The sequence below is a fragment of the Oncorhynchus clarkii genome, chromosome 11 (assembly GCF_045791955.1).
Source record: "Oncorhynchus clarkii lewisi isolate Uvic-CL-2024 chromosome 11, UVic_Ocla_1.0, whole genome shotgun sequence".
Classification (NCBI taxonomy): Eukaryota; Metazoa; Chordata; class Actinopteri; order Salmoniformes; family Salmonidae; genus Oncorhynchus; species Oncorhynchus clarkii.
Window position 1 is genome coordinate 28078984 of NC_092157.1, and position 6024 is coordinate 28085007.

Here is a 6024-nt window from a genome sequence, read left to right on the forward strand (position 1 = left end):
GTGCCTCCCCCCAAAATGACAAAACAACGGAAATAAAGGTCAGAACGTGACAAGAGAATGATTAATTTCAACTTTTATTTCTTACATCACATTCCCAGTGGATCAGAAGTACATACACTCAATTAGTATTTGGTAGCACTGCCTTTAAATTGTTTAACTTGGGTAAAACGTTTAAGGGTTGCCTTCCACAAACTTCCCACAAAAATATGGGTGAATTTTGGCCCATTCCTCCTGACAGAGCTGGTGTAACTGAGTCAGGTTTGTAGGCCTCCTTGCTCGCACACGCTTTTTAAGTTATGCCCACAAATCTTCTATAGGATTGAGATCAGGGCTTTGTGATGGCCACTCCAATACCTTGACTTTGTTGTCCTTAAGCCATTTTGCCACAACTTTGGAAGTATGCTTGGGGTCATTGTCCATTTGGAAGACCCATTTGCTACCAAGCTTTAACTTCCTGACTGATGTCTTGAGATGTTGCTTCAATAAAATCCACCATCCACAGAAAAGCATCCCCACAACATGATGCTGCCACCCCCGTTCTTCACTGTTGGGATGGTGTTCTTCCCCTTTTTCCTCCAAATATAACAATAGTCATTATGGCCAAAAAGTTATATTTTTGTTTCATCAGACCAGAGAACAATTCTTCAATAAGTACGATCTTTGTCCCCATGTGCAGTTGCAAACCGTAGTCTGTTTTTTTTATGGCGGTTTTGGAGAAGTGGCTTCTTCCTTGCTGAGTGGCCTTTCAGGTTATTTCGAAATAGGACTCGTTTTACTGTGGACTTTTGTACCTGTTTCCTCCAGCATCTTCACAAGGGCCTTTGCTGCTGTTCTGGGATTGATTTGCACTTTTCGCACCAAAGTACGTTCATCTCTAGGAGACAGAACGCGTCTCCTTCCTGAGCGGTATGATGGCTGCGTGGTCCCATGGTGTTTATACTTGCGTACTATTGTTTGTACAGATGAATGTGATAACTTCAGGCGTTTGGAAATTGCTCCCAAGGAGAAACCAGACTTGTGGAGGTCTACATTTTTTTTCTGAGGTCTTGGCTGATTTATTTTGATTTTCCCATGATGTCAAGCAGAGGCACTGAGATAGGTAGGTCTTGAAATACATTCACAGGTACACCTCCAATTGACTCAAATTATGTCAATTAGCCTATCAGAAGCTTCTAAAGCCATGACATCATTTTCTGGAATTTCCCAAGCTGTTTAAACGCACAGTCAACTTAGTGTATGTAAACTTCTGACCCACTGGAATTGTGATACAGTGAATTTTAAGTGAAATAATCTGTCTGTACACAATTGTTGGAAAAATTACTTGTGTCATGAACAAAGTAGATGTCCTAACCGACTTGCCAAAACGATAGTTTGTTAACAAGAAATTTGTGGAGTGGTTGTAAAACAAGTTTTAATGACTCCAATGTAAGTGTATGTAAACTTCTGACTTTGTATTTCAGGGCTACATAACTATAGTGGGGAAAAAAAGTATTTAGTCAGCCACCAATTGTGCAAGTTCTCCCACTTAAAACTTAAAAAGATGAGAGAGGCCTGTAATTTTCATCATAGGTACACTTCAACTATGACAGACAAAATGAGAATAAAAAAATCCAGAAAATCACATTGTAGGATTTTTTATGAATTTATTTGCAAATTATGGTGGAAAATAAGTATTTGGTCACCTACAAACAAGCAAGATTTCTGGCTCTCACAGATCTGTAACTTCTTCTTTAGGAGGCTCCTCTGTCCTCCACTCGTTACCTGTATTAATGGCACCTGTTTGAACTTGTTATCAGTATAAAAGACACCTGTCCACAACCTCAAACAGTCACACTCCAAACTCCACTATGGCCAAGACCAAAGAGCTGTCAAAGGACACCAGAAACAAAATTGTAGACCTGCACCAGGCTGGGAAGACTGAATCTGCAATAGGTAAGCAGCTTGGTTTGAAGAAATCAACTGTGGGAGCAATTATTAGGAAATGGAAGACCTTCAAAACCACTGATAATCTCCCTCGATCTGGGGCTCCACGCAAGATCTCACCCCGTGGGGTCAAAATTGTCACAAGAACGGTGAGCAAAAATCCCAGAACCACACGGGGGGACCTAGTGAATGACCTGCAGAGAGCTGGGACCAAAGTAACAAAGCCTACCATCAGTAACACACTACGCCGCCAGGGACTCAAATCCTGTAGTGCCAGACGTGTCCCCCTGCTTAAGCCAGTACATGTCCAGGCCCGTCTGAAGTTTGCTAGAGAGCATTTGGATGATCCAGAAGAAGATTGGGAGAATGTCATATGGTCAGATGAAACCAAAATCGAACTTTTTGGTAAAAACTCAACTCGTCGTGTTTGGAGGACAAAGAATGCTGAGTTGCATCCAAAGAACACCATACCTACTGTGAAGCATGGGGGTGGAAACATCATGCTTTGGGGCTGTTTTTCTGCAAAGGGACCAGGACGACTGATCCGTGTGAAGGAAAGAATGAATGGGACCATGTATCATGAGATTTTGAGTGAAAACCTCCTTCAATTAGCAAAGGCATTGAAGATGAAACGTTGCTGGGTCTTTCAGCATGACAATGATCCCAAACACACCGCCCGGGCAACGAAGGAGTGGCTTCGTAAGAAGCATTTCAAGGTCCTGGAGTGGCCTAGCCAGTCTCCAGATCTCAACCCCATAGAAAATCTTTGGAGGGAGTTGAACGTCCGTGTTGCCCAGCAACAGCCCCAAAACATCACTGCTCTAGAGGAGATCTGCATGGAGGAATGGGCCAAAATACCAGCAACAGTGTGTGAAAACCTCGTGAAGACTTACAGAAAACGTTTGACCTCTGTCATTGCCAACTAAGGGTATATAACAAAGTATTGAGATAAACTTTTGTTATTGACCAAATACTTATTTTCCACCATAATTTGCAAATAAATAAATAAAAAATCCTACAATGTGATTTTCTGGATTTTTTTCCCTCATTTTGTCTCGTCCACATATATTAGCTCATGATGCACTGCATCTGCTTCGAGCTCTATGACTCTCTGAAAGAGACAATACAAAACAATGTAGCACAGTACAAAAAGACAGGGATCAGTCAATATCATGTAGCACCAAGCCCTTCCAGATCCAGTATCAATGATTGGATAGTACAGCTTACCTGCACATATTCATATCTCATTTGTGTTACCTGTTCTGAGTTTCTTTCGGAAAGGACTCTGTACAGCTGCTTCATCCTAATTCTATTGCGTTTCAGTAGACGAGACAGTGCAGAGACTCACCCTATTGACGTTTTGGAATATGGTGTTACAGTATATTCAGGCTATATTCACATCTCCCGTCTAGGTGAAGTTTAATGGAACCACTGCCCCTCCATGTCTGTCTGGTACCAGTATGGGACAGTTGTGTGGGGTCATCAAGCCCCAGGGGTATAGTGAGGAGCTGGAGATTTTGCTGAAGCCCATATGTGACCGTCCATGTCAGAGGGACAGTGTTCCACACTGCCCAGCCTGTAGCCATGGTAACAGTGCCCTCGAGTGTGGAGTGTGCAGGTAAGAATCTGTGTCCCAAATGGCATCATATTCCGTATATTGTGCTAGTTGCAAATCCTACCCCATTGAATATGAATGACGAGGTCATCATGTCTCTTACACTTGTAGGGAGGGGTGTGTCGGAACGTTGTGTGAGAAAGTAAAGCCGGGCAAAGGAGATCATGGGAGACACCTGTGTTGCCATGACAATGCCTCAGAAGAGTGCAGTGGGTATGGGGAGTATGTTTGTGGAAAGTGTTTGTGCCATAAAAGACACAGAAATCCCACATTTCATGCTTACTATGTGCAGTTCTGTGAGTGCAGTTACTTCCGCTGTGACCAGTACCGGGGCTTACCATGTGGAGGTAGGTGTGTGCTCTCTCTCACATCTGACATACAGTTGTTTTCTACTGCTTTACATAGGCAGGTCAACTGTAAAGTTGTCTTTGTAATCGTCAGTGTGTGTGTGCACGTTCGTCTCGTCTCTGTGATTCCGTGCTGAGTGCCCACTGTTTGTCCCATAGCAGTCTGTGCAGGGAGGGGCGTCTGCAGCTGTGGTGCCTGTCTTTGCCAGGACGGACGTTACCAAGGGCCCTGCCTGTGACCTCTGCCCCAGCGCATGCACCGCACACAGGTACGGAGTGGCAGCCAAGTGAACATTTATATCTAACATTTGTAAGAACAAGTGCATACATTGGAATTTGACTGCAAGGAGAGCTCTACACTCAGACTTGACTTTTTCCTACAAGCACTGACATTGCTGATAGCTACTTTATTGAGGAAAATGTTACTTACAATAGCTAGGTTTCCATCCAATTGGCGACAGATTTTAATGTGAATATTATAAAATCCTCATAAAAACAATATGGGCATTTCCCCACCAGAGATGTGTTTCCATCACATTGACTTGTGGAAATAAAAGGCTGTGCGTGATGACATAGTGCACATACAAATGTTGTGGTTCAATTCCCCTGTACTGAATAAAAAGTTGAGGTTGGGGTTCCATCACATTTTCAACTCAACTGATGGTTTTCTCACAAAAACGGTTGCGTCACATAGCGAGTGTGCCCACTCTGGTATTGGCACGGGCACTCTAGCCAACAGCTTGCAGATACAGCACGGGTATAGCCTACACGATGAGATCATTATGGACTAAAGAGCGAGATTATTTTTACTTGCCAAACCGCAGCCAAGCATAGATGACCATGTCACCAGAATAAGCCCATGGACATTTATTGGAAAGGAGCATCACCTTGCACTTTCACCACCTGTCAAGGGATGACGCTGGAGAGGTGAAGCAGGTACAGGGAGTCAAACATTTAATATGGAACGGACATAGAACGAGACAGGAACAGTGTAACACACCGTTTAACACAGACAAATAACAATCACGGCAGCAGCCGGGAACAGAGCTAGGGAACTGACAAATATAGGGGAGGGAATAAACAGGTGATGTGAGTGAGTCCAAAATCGCTGATGCGTGTGATGAGGGTAGGCAGGTGTGCGTAATTGATGATGGCAGGAGTGCGTAATGCAGGGCAAGCCTGGGGGGGAAGAGCGGGAGCAGGTGTGACACCACCCTGTGAAATTCATCATCATTTATTTCATCTGTAGCCTAATAAACTGCATGCTTTCCACACAACATGGACCACACAACATGTCATCGCGTGACTCCAAGTTGACTTTGTTATGATGGTTATTATATCAATATTTGCGCACAGACATTTCTCGCATAATTCATTTTACCGACACGAAAAGAACCCACCTTGTCTAGCTTATTTTGTTTTGTCGACATTTGGAAAGTTTACCAACAAATGTTCTGTTTCCATCAGGCCTGTTGTGACATTTTTATCCGACATGTACTTTACTAGCATGAAAAGTTTGGATGGAAACCTAGCTTATGGCTAGGTTATTTGGTTGTCTCACCTGGCTATCATAAGATGAATGCACTAACTGTAAGTCGCTCAGGATAAGAGCGTCTCCTAAATGACAAAAATGTTAAATGTTTACATACAAGTATTCATGAAAGAGAGACACATCAAACGTTATACATATAATCACATAGCAATACAGAAAGAGAAAACGTAAGTGAAATAGTTCCTCAGTCAGGTCAACCATCGTGCTTTTCAACTTTGCATCGATCCTACTTTCCTCCCTCCACAGGGATTGCATCCTGTGTCTGGCCTTTTACCAGGGTCTGTCAGAGGAGATGTGCCCACCTGAACCTTACCCTGGTGGGAAGCAACCTGGTCAGCTTCCCCTTGCCTCTGAGCACCACCACCCCTCCAACAGTTTCCACAGATGTAAGGAGAGGGACACGGACGGGTGCTTGGTTCTCTTCTTGTATCTGGCCAGACAGAGACAGGGCTTTGCCCACATTCACGCAGCCCTAAAGAGAGGTACTAAAACCTATATTGTCAAAGATAATAATCGTTTTGCACTCATGAATGTTCACACATTTGATTGTGGTTAATTTCTCCAGCCCCATACCTCAGTTGTTCACC